Source organism: Alexandromys fortis, unplaced genomic scaffold (assembly GCF_014885135.2).
Source record: "Alexandromys fortis isolate MF-2015 unplaced genomic scaffold, M_Fortis_MF-2015_v1.1 scaffold_21, whole genome shotgun sequence".
In the NCBI taxonomy this organism is placed as follows: Eukaryota; Metazoa; Chordata; class Mammalia; order Rodentia; family Cricetidae; genus Alexandromys; species Alexandromys fortis.
Genome location: NW_026067905.1, coordinates 2,758,934 through 2,774,337, shown reverse-complemented (window position 1 = coordinate 2,774,337; position 15,404 = coordinate 2,758,934). Strand labels below are relative to the sequence as shown.

The 15,404-nt window shown below is 40.4% G+C and overlaps 1 protein-coding gene across 1 annotated transcript in view; it reads left to right on the top strand.

The window, feature by feature from the left end:
* The window catches only part of Pde3a (phosphodiesterase 3A), a 277,621-nt gene that overhangs the window by 95,275 nt on the left and 166,942 nt on the right, over positions 1-15,404 (top strand). The gene's annotated exons all lie outside the window — the stretch shown is intronic.

The window sequence follows — 15,404 nt, the reverse complement described above, 5'->3', positions numbered from 1 at the left end:
TCCCTCCCTCCCTCCCCCCCCCTCCGTCTCTCCCTCCGTCTGTCTGTCTCTCTCTCTCTTTGAGATTCTGGATTGTTAAGAAATTTTGTTTTTATGGATGTGTTGCTTTGAGGCTACTGGCGAGTGTTTGGAAAGCCAGGGAACTAAGTCAGCAGGTTGGGGCCTGACCTTGTGGCCCATTTATTTTTTCTCTTCTGACTCTTGAAAAGCATGTTCCCTGGAGATTTCTCCAAATAGTGGCTTTGCGTCCTGAGGCCCCACCCTCTGTTGAGTACACCCTCTGTTGATCTGGGTTGTGCAACATGGAAGTTGTTCCCATTCCTGCCCCTGACAGCCAGACACTATGAAGGCAACAAAGACAGCAAGCTGTTGGGAGGGTGGATGCTGTGTACCGCTGGCCAGATTCTGCGGCTGAAGCCAGTATTGGTTATATGAACAAATTGGATTTTAAAGTCTTTTAGATTATTTATTTATTTATTTACTTAGTTATTCATTTATTTATTTATTGTAGTGCTAGGCATTGAACCCTGGAGCCTTGGACTGTGCTGAGTACAAGCTGTACCCCTGAGCTCCCCCCCTGGCCTGAACAAGCAACTTTTAAAATTTTAAGTGGTTTTAAAGCATATAAACAAAAATACCCTCCTAACTCAGAACTATTTTGTATGGGTTTTGGATTTTTGAGACAGGCTTTCATGTACTTACAGACTGATCTCAAACTCACTATATAACGGAGGATGGCCTTCAGTTTCTCATCCTCTTGCCTCCACCTTTTGAGGTTGATTTAAAGCAGCACACTAGGATTCTGTAGTGTTGGGGATTGAAACCAAGGAGCCATACCCGCTAGGCAAGTGCTCCCCAGCTGAGCTGTATCTCCAGCCTCTACTTTAGAATTTTTATCTCGGAGCTTTCATGAGCTAAGGAGGCAGTGGGTAGATGGAACAAGCCACTGTCTGCTGACACACGTCTACTGGCGAAGCTGGATACTCACGCTTTACCCATCAGCCCTAGCTGTCGTCACTAATGAGACCCTTGTTTCCCTGTCACTAATTATGGGCTTGAATGTTTCCCTTTTTGTGATTATAAGGGCAAATCAAATTTAAATATCAAACTCGTGAGTGTAAACTTTGAAGAAATAAGCACACATTTTATCTGCGGGTGTCTTTAGTTGTTTTTGTTGTGGGATCGGATGGGCAGGCTCTGTTGTAGGTGCTCTCAGGTCTCTTTTTTGGCTCTTAAACCCGCCAATTTACATATCATGTTAATAAATACATTCAACTTTTCTCTAGCTGGACGTAAAAAAAGACAGCTGTTCAACATGAATTCTGAGTTACTGGTTATTTTCATCCTAACAGGAAGTCTGATGTTGAGGACTAGCAGATAGGCACTCTTGAGAATGATAGATTAAAAATAGATTATAAATTATGAAATGTCTTCAAGAGAGCCTTGGAGGAGGAAGGTAAAGGAGAGATTAATACTCTAGGGGTGTATCTAGGAATATAAATCTGAAATGAATTTTACATAAATTGTAAAGATAGCCCCAACTCTTTGAGTAAACATATTTTACATAAATTCAGCATTCTTTAAAAAAAATACGCAGACTGTAAAACTCATTAATCTCCTTATGATTAATGTGAGCCTACAGGTCTTCAGAGTTTTACAGAATGCTTCCCTATATTCTTCCCTGATGTTATAGAGAGTCTGTTCCATCACTAAATGAATTTTAAAACTGAGTTATTATTGTTCTTGATAATATGAATATATTTTTAAATTTTAATTTTTATCTCACTATAGGATACTGTCTTACTATCATGGAATATGCCCCTTTTATTAGATGTTAGTCTTTATTACTCAATTTATAAAGAATATTCTATTTATTTTTTAATACAAATTTATATTTATTTGCTCTGTGTGTGTGTGTATGTGTGTGTATGTGGGTACATGTGGGTACACAGATGCCATGGAGCATATGGAGATTAAAGGGCAACTTTCGGGAGTTGGGTCTCTCCTTCTACCAAGTGGATTTTGGGGAGGAAACATAGGTCATTAGGCTGGACATCTAGTTCACTGGGCCATCTCAGTGGTCCAAGGCATGCAACTTACTCTTAGCGTTTCTCTGTAGAGTATTAACCAGTGGAGAGAAGACATCTCTTCACACTGCCTCCCATCTTTTTCTTTGTGATTTCCCACCCATTCTCAGGCAAAGAAAACTACATCATCCAGATTTAAAATAGCAATGTTGTTGTGCAAGCATTGGGTTCATAAATTCCTCTTGGATTTATTTTTCTGTTTGTAATAGGTTTCCAAATCGTCTTTTTATACTCCAAGCTGCCTCAGAGTCATGCTTTCTTTGAGTAATGTTTTATGCAATACACAGTTTGCACCTATGGTCGTTCCTTATTGTTATTAGTCTTTGTCTGGAAATTAGGATGGTGGGTGACTAAGGACTGTAAGTAACACGTGGTGTGAAAAAAAAAAACTTTCCAATCTCTTAAGATCTCATTTTGTCCTCTGTAAAAGTACCTCTGTAATGTATGACTTAGAGGGTAAATGGCCGGGAGTAACATCAGAATCCTGGCAGTTGTGATTGTAGCTGCCTAGAGAGGTGAGAAAAGGTTGAGATGCCACAGGCTGCCTGGTCTCCCTCTCTCTGCTTCCCCTGAGCTGCAGCTCATTGCCTGCCAGACCCAGGAGAAGTATTTCACTGTTGCTATGACCTTTAACTTAACTACAGCAGAGAGGGATTAAGAAGTGCTGTCAAAATGTTTGTAGTGGTGGGTCTGGGGCCCGGTGGCTGGATTTTGGTGCCCTTTTCTACACAAAAGATGGATAGACCACCAACTATACTTACACAGTCTCTGAACTTCACTGGTATTAGATAATTTTAGAAACAAGTCCAGAGGAGAGGAGACCTCCTTCAGACATGAAGACCTTATTGACTATCATAAGTCTGGCCACGTTGTCAAGTCTAAACTACGTGAGCCCTCACACTGCCGCAGCAAAGTAGAAGGCGAAGTTCAAAGCGGAAGCGGTCATCCATTGCTTCCTCCACATCTTAGAACACAGCAACAGTTTGCTTGACAACCATTTTGTGAGCAGGCATGAGATGTTGGAGGGCAGAGGTTTCTCAACACTGTTGTTAGATGTATTCTCTTTATGTAATGATAGACAGTGAAGACCTTCTATCTCATGGTAGACTTGGACAGTTTCCAAGCCATTCTTTAACCAGAGAATGGCTGATGGTTTTCATTTTTCCCCCTAGATACTTTAATAATTGTTGTGGTGCTGGTTATTCAGCAAGTAACAGCTGAGATCCATTTTTTTATAGTGTATTTATACGTGGAAGCCTGTGGAAGAAAGAGGTTCAGACGTTTTCCTCTGTCTTTCTCCACTTTAATTTTTAGGGTCACTCACTAAACATGGAGCTTACCGATTCAGTTAGACTGGCTGGCCAGCACACTACGGCAATCCCCTTGTCTTTGGCATGTGCCTCCACACCTAGCTTTTTATATGGGGGTTGGGGATCTGAACTCAGGTCTTCAAGTTTACACAGCAAGCATATTATGAACTGAGCCTTCTCCACAGCCCTGCCAGGATTCCTTTTCTCTGTACTTCTGAACTTTACTTTAGCACATGACTGGATTTGCATCTGTTACATCATCCTTGTTCATGGAGCATTATTCAGCCTCAGTCACTTTCTGTCTAGATTTTCCTCATGACTCCTCGTGGTACCCTGCCCCCTACCTCTTCTTATCCATTCATTGCTTACAGCTTCCTGAAAATATCCATATACATGGTATTTACTTAGCATAGAACCTGCCTTTCTGATAAATTGGGACTGTGAAGATGACTCAGTGCTTAAAAGTACTGACTGCTTTTCCAGTACACCTGCCTAGGAGGGTTCCCAGAATTCACTTGCCCGCTCCCAACTGTCTGTAATTCCAGTTCTTGGAGATCATGCACTCTCTTCTGATCTCCATGAGGACCAGACAGACAAATAGTGTACATATATAGTCAAAACAGTCATACATGTAAAAATAATTTGTTTTCTAATTCATACATCAACTCAGAAACTTTTTGGTAATACTTTGAGTAATTAGATTAAGTGTACTTTAGCTCCCCTTTTGACAAGCAGAGCTATGTTTGGATGCCTTCGTTGGAAAGATGCCATATACCAGATAACATCAAGAGAAACACATTTAGGTAAATATATAATATTTAAAAAATATTTTATAAAAAATAAAAAAAATATGTATAATAATACATTTGATGACATCTGAGAGAAAATACTTTGTTGGAGGGTTAGGGGAATGCTAAGTTGTTTAGGAAGCATAATGAGACTAAGAGATGTAGCCAGGTTTAACAGTGCTGTAAAGATGGGTAATGCCTCAGCTGAGAAGTTTAAGGCCATACAGAGTAAAGACACATCAAGACAGGCCTTCTGATGGCAAGATATGCTTTGGAAAAGCATTCAGGGAACCCTAAAGAATAGAACCCACGAGGACAGCATAACCTCTACTTATGTGTCCTTGGGGCTATCAATCTACATTTCAGGGACAGTGCCATCTATTCTGAGAAATTCTGATTTGGGGATAATTCCTCTGGACTTTTGGAGAACCTTCTCCCCTCAGTAAATCTCTTCAGTGTGATTCCTGTCCACAAGGTCTACTAGCGTGGTCTGGTGATGGAGGAGGTAGGCTTTGCTAGGGATTATGGTCCCTTGGTGTAATGTGTCTTCAGCCCCTGAGAGGGAGAAGTAGTTCTGATGCTGAGTGGCTTGTACCACCGCTGTGCCATTTCCTGGCATCCATTCTTTCCAAGTTTTCCATTGCCTGGAGGCACTGCTCATTTTCCACCTTCCTTTTTGGCTTTCTGGGACAGGGCTCTCCTGTATCCTCCTGTCTCCACCCCCACCTGCAGAGATTACGCTTGTGCCTCATGTTTTATCTTGCAATCCTGTTATTATCCTTTCCAGTTCCTTATATCCTTCCCATATATGCTAACAACTCTTATTGTTTTCTAATTTTCTCATTTGAATGGCAGGAGTTCATCACTATCATTCATTTATTTTATAATTTTAAAGACTTCAAAAATATGTTTGTTTTATGAAAGAAATAATTTTGTTAATACACTCTCTTTCTCACACTGGAGTCAATAATGTAGGGGCAGATATAGGATAGGCGCTTCCATTTAAGCTGTTTGTGATTTGTGGTGGCTAGGCTAGACACCTACATAGGGAGTGATGGTATCCTAGGTGTCTTCCCTGATTTCAAGTATAATTGCTGATGTTAAACAGGTTTGTTTAAAGCTATGTGCTCATAAAACTAACACAATATGCTCAGGAAAGGGTGCTGTTTTAAGTTAATACTTTTTCAGATAAAATGTCTTTGGCAGTGGGGAAGTGGTAGTTCATTTTTTCAAATGTAGTACTCTCTGATTTTTTAATCTTAAAGTACAAGCTTTGACTGAGCATCAAGCTTATTCTAATACTTAAAAATTTTCTTAATTGGTGTGTGTGTGCGTGTGCGTGCGTGCGTGCGTGTGTGTGTACATGTGTGTTCCCATGTACACAAGTCCAGTTGCTCACAGAAGTCAGAGGAGACTATTAGATCTCCAGGGCCCAGAGTTATGTGTTACTATGAGGCACACAAAGTCCATGCTAAAAACAAAATTTTTGTCTCCTACAAGAAAAGCGGGAGCTCTTAAAACATGGAACCTTTTCTCTAGCCCCTTCTTCTCACATTCAGAGAAGCAGCACCAGGCTGGGATTTTGACTCAGTAGTAGAATTCTTGCCTCACATAGGCCAGGCTGTAGGTTCAATCCCCAGCACTACCTCCCTCAAAATAGGCTTAAAAATTATTTAAAGTTCTGTTCCACTAATGCCCAAATTCATATGGATGAGCACTGCTATCCCAGTGTGCTGGTATTTGACAGAGGGGTATGAGAAGTAACCAAGTTCAGATGCAATCATGAGAATGGAGCATGCTTGATGAGTTCAATGAGATGAGACAGTTTGAGTGTGTGATCTCTTTCCACCATGGAAGGACACGTGAGAAGGCTGAAATCCATAACACAAGGGATCCCTTCTAGCTAGGAACTGACCATATAGGCACCAACATTTTGGGCTTTCAGTTTCGGCAACTGTGAAACAATGTTATCCAGTCTCTCGTGTTTTGTGTTTTGAGCTACTAAGTATGCATTCCTAGACTTTCTTTTTTTGGAGGTTACTTTTACACACCTAGAGTTCAGCCTGCATTTAAGTACTTCAGACTCTATAGGATTTTGAAAATTCCGGTTAGGCTATGGAACAATTGGGCTTTTAAATGTGTGTTTTCAGTCTAGCCTGTACATTAAATCTCTTCCAGAAGTTTTACATATGAGTGATGCTCATTTTCTCCCCAGGTCCAGGGCACTGGGGTTGTTTACTCACTCCCTCAGTGAGTCCTAATATGAACCTAAGGAACCACTGGTCCAGGTCATTCCTGCCCCCTGCACTGCTGCTTCACGGATCCCTGCTTGTGGAGAAGGGCAATGGATCATGCTGTCTCCAGCTCTCCTTACACATCTTAGGAGCAGTTTGGTAACATTTTCTGAACAGCAAATTCACACTTCTCCAAATTTCTATTTCCTCAGATTCTCAAGGAATGGAACATTAAAAAGCAGATGTATTTTCTAGGTATTTTAACTCTGGCTAAATTGACATTATTCATTTAAAAATTTGCATTTCAAATGAGTAATGAGTTTTGGATTTTATACCAAAGTAATATTTGGTGTATGATACATGTGTTTATTCACCTTCCTTCCTTTTATTTTATCTACCCATGTAGATATCATGCTAGTCTTGAACTCACTATGTAGCTGAGGGTGTCTTGGACCTCCTTCTGTTCCTCCCGCCTTCATCTTCTGAGTGCTGGGATTATGGGTGTGCACTACCACATTTGTTTTTATGAAATTATGGGGTCTGAACCTCGGAATGCCTGAACGCTTGGCAAGGATTCGACCCACTGAGCCACATCCCCAGCCCAAGGAAAAGACTCCTCATCTGTCCCCTACAGATAGAGGATCTTTAACACACTGCTGCCGACTCCAGCGCTCTTGTACTGTTCCTTCATAAGCGTTAACCGGCAAATCTCTGCTGCCTCAGAATGGCTTCCGTGGAGTTGACTTCACTCTGGTACATTCTTAAAACCCCAGCTCCTCCCTTCTCACTCCTTCAAGCTTCACTTGGTAAGAAATTCTGGAAACTACCAGGGAATTTATCTTTTATTTTCCTTCTTAAAGATGTAACTGTGGAGTCATGAAAGCCATGCTATTCAGCTGTTAAATCTTGCTGTGGATCTGCTCTCTTTCTCTCAGGGGTTTTATTAAGCTTTGCGGCTAGATTGTCACAGCTGCACGTTGTCTTCAGAACTATTTCTCAGAAAAAACAGCAAGTAGCCAGTGACCCCCAGTATACTGAGAAACAAATAAAGAGTGGCTTAAATTCTAAATCTTATCAGAGTCTCCTCCAAAGTCATTTTAGATGTTGGAATGCTGAGCTTTTAATCTAGTTTTGGGGAATTTTCAGATTTGGCTAGGGCTAAAGGGTGAAGCGTTTGGGGACCACAAATAGCTTAATGTCTAAAACACTAGGACTTTGAAGAGTGCATGTCCTCAGATTCACATTTTAATAAAACTAAATGATTGTTTACCAACACGAGAAAGCTTTTTAAAAGGTTTTTAATTATTATTTGAGAATTTTGTTCAGCTCAGTGGGCTTTCATATTTACCCTTTCCCCAGTTCCTCCCCAACTTTTCCCTACTCATCCAACTTTATATTCGCCTTTTATTTCTAATTTATATTGCCCATAGATTCTTAATGTGTTTTCGTAGAACCAGCAGCTGAAAATAACGCACACCTATTTTCTTCCAGTTGTGCAGGTCAGAAGGAGGCTGTCTGTTCTAGTGGGCTTTCCTTCCTTAAAACACTTTAGGAAAATTGTCTTCTTTCTTTTCCAACTTCTGAAGACACCATGATCATATGCAGAACAGCAGCTTAGCATCCTTTTTCCAACTTCATGTTGTCCTCTGCCTCTGGTTTCTTTGTTCCCTTCACAGGTCCCTTCTTTTGAGAACTTTTAGGTCTCATGTAGGGCTCACCCAAATAATCCTGAGTCATCTCAGATTCCTTCACTTTATCATTCTGAAGAATCTCTATTGAGAAATTAAAAGCAAAAAAAAAAAAAAAAACTATCGCAGGTTCCATGGGTTAAAAAGTAGATTTCTTTGGTAGCTATTATTCATTTTACCAGAGGATAAACTGAGCCTTTTGCTGTCTGGGGATGATGCTAGAGGAAGGGGAAGAGTCGGGGTCCCCGAGTATTCAGGAGGCAGATTAAACAAGTGCTTCTTTTTTTCTGACTGTAATTCTTGTTTTGAAGATTTTGGGAATTATATAAAAATGCTTACACAGCTTAAAATATGGAAGACTAGCAAAATGCTAATGCCTCGCACATGGAGACGATCTATAACACACGTAGACTTGAAAAGCATCAGTCCCCTCTTGATAAAACTGCTGGTTTGAAAGGTGGTTGTGTTTTGTGATAGTTGGTTCAATGATATTTGAGTTTACTAGGGTGGACTTAGTAGATGTAGAACAAATAATGTTGTCAACTTTGCTATAATTAGAATATAAAAATAAAGGATAATAATGTCAGGACTGAGCCCAAAAGTGACACTGTATAATATTTCCACCTGAAATATACAAACTTAAAGATAAAGTGTCAGACTCCTGCCTTGGTAATTGGTTGTACTGTTTTAGTCTGCGGTGTCAAACACTCTGTAAATCTAGTAAAGAGAAATATAGTTGACAATGAAGAAGAATTAATTTCATGTGATTATTCAAAAGATCCAAGATGTGGATACTCCGAGTCTCTTGAACATATGCTTAGATCCCTGGGGATTCAAACCTTGGGGGTTATATGCAAAATCCTTCCCCAAAGAGCAAGAGAATGTGACAACCAAATTATAGCCCTTGGCACATTCTTTCTAATTGGTTCAAATCAACGGACATCCAATGTCAGTACTTATTAAGTTATGCATTGAAAATTATTAAGGATATAACCAATGCTTGTCCTATATTCTGTCATTAGCAGAAAGTGACAACTGAGTATTCATTTATCTAGTGTCTCTCGGGATCTCTAAAAATCCAGAACCTGGGGAAATCGTCATGCCTCTATGAATATTGTTAAGCAGGCTGCCATACTTTCTGCTGAGCCATATTTGAGAAGTGTTTCTCTCTTGGGTGCAAGGTACACTTGCCCACCAGCAAGGTAAAAAATGAAAGACATGTTCCTGACAGACTTCAGGGTTTCAGTGTCCACAGGATGCCTTGTGGAACAAAGAAGTGCTATGTGTCTGGCTAGAATTTTTCTAAAATCTGAAGATACTGAATATCTGAATTAATGTTTTTCATACCAAGACCCCCATTTACAAGTTCTTTTTTTAAAAAATCACAGCAAAAAGTAAGTCATGTAAGTCAGCAGATGTATCTCTCAAAATTTCATGATAATCAGCATGAAATTTTCTAAGAACAACAGGGCTGCAGCCTTCCAAATTTCCATTCAGAACCATGAAACCATGCTCTATTGTTAAGAAAATATTTTGCACGCATAAAAATGAATTTCTAGTTGAAAAACAAACTACTAAGGAATAACTCAATATGCAGTTAGAGGAATAGAACTGGGTAAAAAAAAAGCCTGAGTTTTTGCTATAATCATTTCTTTTAAATATATAACCGAGGAATTATCTGAGGGTGGCTTGTGGTTGAAAGGATGGAAGTGGGACAGGGCAGCGGAATAGGTTTAATTCTGAGAGCTTAAATCTATCACCCAGGTCCTAATAGTTAATACATAATATACAAAAATTCATTCATTTTTCTGCATAACATTTCTTTTAAATTATCAAGTGCTGATATGTTGTTTGGTTAAAATTTGGTTAAGATGGATGAGCTAACAAGACCACTTGACATGCAGTTTTGCATTGTGGAATAAAAGAAAATCATTATTGCCCACAGCAATGTGAGGTGATACATCACATCAGCCATGTACTCCAGGCTTCCTGTGTTTGGGGGAAACTTTCAGCCATGTTTGTAACCCTTTCTGTGCATTGCTTTTGATAGGAACTAGGTTGTCCTGTTCCTCCCAAGTCATTCCTCCTATGCAGCCAGCCTTGGAATTTCTCTAGATTCAGTGAGGTTTTGTGGAAGTGTGTTGGATGCCTAGGTTCCTCCATCTTGTAGATGGAAAAATATAAACACATGCAAAACCTGTGATGGTTTTTGTATTGAACACCCATGCTTGTTCCAGCTAGATTTCACCATGAATGTTTTCTCACCCCTGTTTAATCACACACCAATCCACCCTCCAACCCGTTATCCATCCACTTATGCCTCTACATTTTGGATGCAGTTCAGAGAAAGCTACATGCACAGGGACCCTGTGTGAGCATGCATGTCAGAAGCAGAGTTTACCATTTGTTTACAGGTAGTTATGTTTTTAATTGAACCAATCTCGAGAGGCTTGGCATGAAGAAGCACTCGTGGAAGAAAGAGTTGCCAAATGCAGCAAAGGTTAAAAACTGGCTGTGAAGACATGACTTTTATCTTGAATTAATAATAGCTTGCCGTTATCCACACCATGCAAAGTATTTTAAGTATGCCTTTTGATTTGATCCATAGAAGAACCCTATAAATTTATTTTGTTTGCTTTAATTTTCTCATAGGGAAATGGAGTTTAATGGAGGTAAAAGCATTTGGTCAAGTCCATACCAGAACTAGAGTTTACTTTTGATAATTTTTAACTGTCATCTTGACAATGAAGAAAAGAAAAGAAGTCATGTGAGACTTATTTTTTTAAATATAATTTTTTATTGAAAAAAAAATTTCCGCCTCCTCCCCGCCTCCCATTTCCCTCCCCGTCCCCCTTTTCTCCCCCCCCCCCCCCCCCTCTCCCCCTCCCTCTCCAGTCTGAAGAGCAGTCAGGGTTCCCTGCCCTGTGGAAAGTCCAAGGTCCTCCCCCATCCATCCAGGTCTAGGAAGGTGAACATCCACACTGGCTAGGCACCCACAAAGCCAGAACATGAAGTAGGATCAAAACCCAGTGTCATTGTCTTTGGCTTCCCATCAGCCCTCATTGTCCGCCATGTTCAATCCCATGTTTTATCCCATACTTTTTCAGTTACAGTCTAGCTGGCCTTGGTGAGCTCCCAATAGATCAGCCCCATTGTCTCAGTGGGTGGGTGCACCCCTCGTGGTCCTGACTTCCTTGCTCATGTTCTCCCTCCTTCTGTTCTTCATTGGGACCTTGGGAGCTCAGTCCAGTGCTCCGGTGTGGGTCTCTGTCTCTTATCTCCATCCATCGCTAGATGAAGGTTCTATGGTAATATGCAAGATATTCATCAGTATGGCTATAGGATAGGGCCATTTCAGGTTCCNATTTCTTGTTTTTTGTTAAAGATTTAAGTTATTTTTGAGTTTAGATGCGTATCTGTGTTTGTGTGAATATATGACATGTGCATGAAGCCTTGTGGAGGCCATGCCACAAAATGATGTCAAGTCCTCCTGATGCTAGAGTTCCAGGAGGTTGTAAGCTAGATGATGTGAGTGCTGCGACCTGAACCTGAGTCTTCTGAAAGAGCAGGAAGCATTCTTAACTACTGGGCCATCTCTCCAGCCCCAATATATATTTTTAAACCCAAACTTCTCTTCACTTTGCAGCATAGATAGAACTCTATTGTCTTCCTTCCTTTTGTTATATTTTATTATCTATGTGTATGACATTTTTCATTTATGGATTGCTACACATCATCTTCATGTCTAGTGCCCTCATATGTGCTGAGTCCTCTGAAGCTGGAGTAAAGATAGTTGTGAACTATCATATGGATGTTGCAACCTAAACCTAGGTCTCCTGAAAATACACACGATGATAACTACTGAGCAATCTCTCCAGCCCCTGGAATTCTATTGTCAATAAATTTGTGCTTCAATTTTTTAATACATAGTTTAATATCAAAGTGTTTGGTATTCAAAGGTTTTCATTTATAATATTTATAAACATGGCATTTTTTTTCTCCTAGAGTGATTATTTCTAGGGCCACATTTATGGTTCAAAATTATACTGAGTCTGAGTATCATAATTTCCCCCTCTTCATACAATTATAAGGGAATAAAGACAGTTACATCTGTGTTGAAAAACTTAGAAGTTGAGATTAGAATTGTGAGCTTAATTATTATTATGATTAATAATTGATAACAATTTAAAGTCAGATATCTTTCCAAGTGAAACATTACTCATAATATAAAAATATGGTTTGAATTGTCCATGAACATTATTTTTGCTTCCAAAACTTACTTGTCCCTCTAAGCTTCCAGTTGAGAACCAATGAACATCTAGCATGAGAATTCATGCCTAACAGAGGGGCATCTTCAAGCCTTTTTGACACTGTGGGGTAGAGTCAAATTTGCATACATTAATTTATAATTATTATTGTTTATATTGTATGAGCGTATCATGCATCCAGTTGTCAGAGGAATGTTCAGCAAATTCTAGAAGGAGAGATACCAGTTACCATTAATATGACATAATTTTTTACTATCTTCTAAGAATGCACAGATGTGTATTTGTTTTTTTTATTTTTAAATTTTTTTATTTGTTTATTAAAAACTTCCACCTCCTCCCATTCCCTTCTCACTCCTCCCACTCCCCCCCCCTCACTCTCCAGTCCTAAGAGAAGTCAGGGTGCCCTGTCCTGTGGGAAGTCCAAGGCCCACCCCCCTCCATCCAGGTCTAGGAAGGTATGCATCCAAACAGACTAGGCTCCCAAAAAGCCAGTACATGCAGTAGAATCAAAATCCAATATCATTATAATTGGCTTCTCAGTCCACCCTCATTGTCAACCACATTCAGAGATTCCAGTTTGGTCACATGCTCATTCAGACCCAGTTCAACTGGCCTTGGTGAGTTCCCATTAGATTAGTCCCACTGCCTCCATGGGTGGACGCACCCCTCAAGGTCCTGACTTCCTTGCTCATGTTCTTCCTCCTTCTGCTCTTCATCTGGACCTTGGGAGCTCAGGCCAGTGCTCCAATGTGGGTCTCTGTCTCTGTCTACATCCATTGCCAGATGAAGGTTCTATGGTGATATGTAAGATATTCATCAACTTGTCTGTGGGAGAAGGCCAGTTCAGGCACCCTCTCCTCTGCTGCCCAAGGACCTAGCTGGGGAAATCCCCTTGGACACCTGGAAACCCCTCTAGAACCAAGTCTCTTGCCAACCCTAAAATGGCTCCCTTAGTTAAGATATCTTCTTCCCTGCTCCCATATCCACCTTCCTCCATCTCAACCATCCCATGCCCTCAAGCTCTCCCCAATCCTCCCCCTTCTCTCCCTTCTCTCTCCCCATCTCCCCTTCCCCCCCAACCCACTCCACCCCCATGCTCCCAATTTTGCCTGGCGATCTTGTCTACTTCCAATATCCAGGAAGATAAATATATATTTTTCTTTGGCTTCACCTTCTTATTTAGCTTCTCTAGGATCATGAACTATAAGGCTCAATGCCCTTTGTTTATGGCTAAAATCCACTTATGAGTGAGTACATACCATACTCCTCTTTTGGGGTCTGGATTATCTCACTCAGTAAAGTGTTTTCTATTTCCATTCATTTGCATGCAAAATTCAAGATGTCATTGTTTTTTTTTACCTCTGAGTAGAACTCTAAAGTGTATATGTGCCACACCTTCTTTATCCATTCTTGTATCGAGGGGCACCTCCGTTGTTTCCAGGTTCTGGTTATTACAAATAGTGCTGCTATGAACATAGTTGAACAAATGCTTTTGTAGTATGATTGGGCATCTCTTGGGTATATATTCCCAAGAGTGGAATTGCAGGGTCCTGAAGTAGGTTGACTCCCAGTTTCCTGAGAAACTGCCACACTGATTTCCAAAGTGGTTGCACAAGTTTGCATTCCCACCAGCAATGGATGAGTGTTCCCCTTACACCACATCCTCTCCAGCAAAGGCTATCATTGGTGTTTTTGATTTTAGCCATTCTGACAGGTGTAAGATGGTATCTCAAAGTTGTTTTGATTTGCATTTCCCTGATGGCTAAGGAGGTTGAGCATGACCTTAAGTGTCCTTTGGCCATTTGAATATCTTCTGTTGAGAATTCTCTGTTCAGTTCAGTACGCCATTTTTTAATTGGGTTAGAGTTTTAATGTTTAGTTTCTTTTTTACTATTTATTTATTTATTAAAGATTACTGTATCCTCCCCACCACCACCTCCCATTTTCCTCCCCCTCCCCCAATCAACTCCCCCTCCCTCATCAGCCCAACAATCGGTTAGGGTTCCCTGCCCTGTGAGGAGTCCAAGGACCTCCCACCTCCTTCCAGGTCTAGTAAGGTGAACATCCAAACAGCCTAGGCTCCCACAAAGCCAGTCCTTCTTGAGTTCTTTATATATTTTGGAGATCAGACCTTTGTCTGTTGGGGGGTTGGTGAAGACATGCCATTCAGTAGGTTGCCTTTTTGTCTTAATGACAGTGTCATTTGCATTACAGAAGCTTCTCGGTTTCAGGGGGGTCCCATTTATTCATTGTTGCTCTTATTGTCTGTGCTACTGGGGTTATACGTAGGAAGTGGTCTCCTGTGCCCATGTGTTGCAGACTACTTCCCACTTTCTCTTCTATCAGGTTCAGTGTGGTCAGATTTATATTGAGGTCTTTAATCCATTTGAATTTGAGTTTTGTGCATGGTGATAGATATGGATCTATTTTTATTCTTCTATATGTTGATATCCAGTTATGCCAGCACCATTTGTTAAAGATGCTTTCTTTCTTCCATTGTATAATTTTAGCTCCTTTTGTCAAAAATTAGGTGTTCATAGGTTTGTGGATTATATTCGGGTCTTCGATTAGATTCCATTGGTCAACCAGATGTGTATTTGTTGCTTGTAGAGGTGTATATGACCTCACTCTGAACTCAGCCATGCTTTACAGCCAGTGTGCCTATCGTAATTTAAATTTTGTGCAGAAACACACATCCCAAGTATAACTCAACATGCTGGGGGTGCAAGCACACAGCAGGGCTTTTAATTTTGGGAAATGTCTTATTGAGTGGTACACCATTATGGATAAGAAGAAACTTAGTGTAACATTTTTACTCAGTTATGAAGGATGCTAGCCCCAGGAAAGAGGTCCTTAACAACAATTGCATGCTCTTTGAAAAATGTCTTTGGGAACCCCTCCAATTCTTTGCTTTCCAAACATTTACTTGAGAAGTTTTTCTGTGGGTCATCTGCTTCACTGGCTTGCCTTTCTTCTCACCATCGGGGTGGGCAGTTATTTCCATATCTACTTTTCTGCCAGAAGTCACT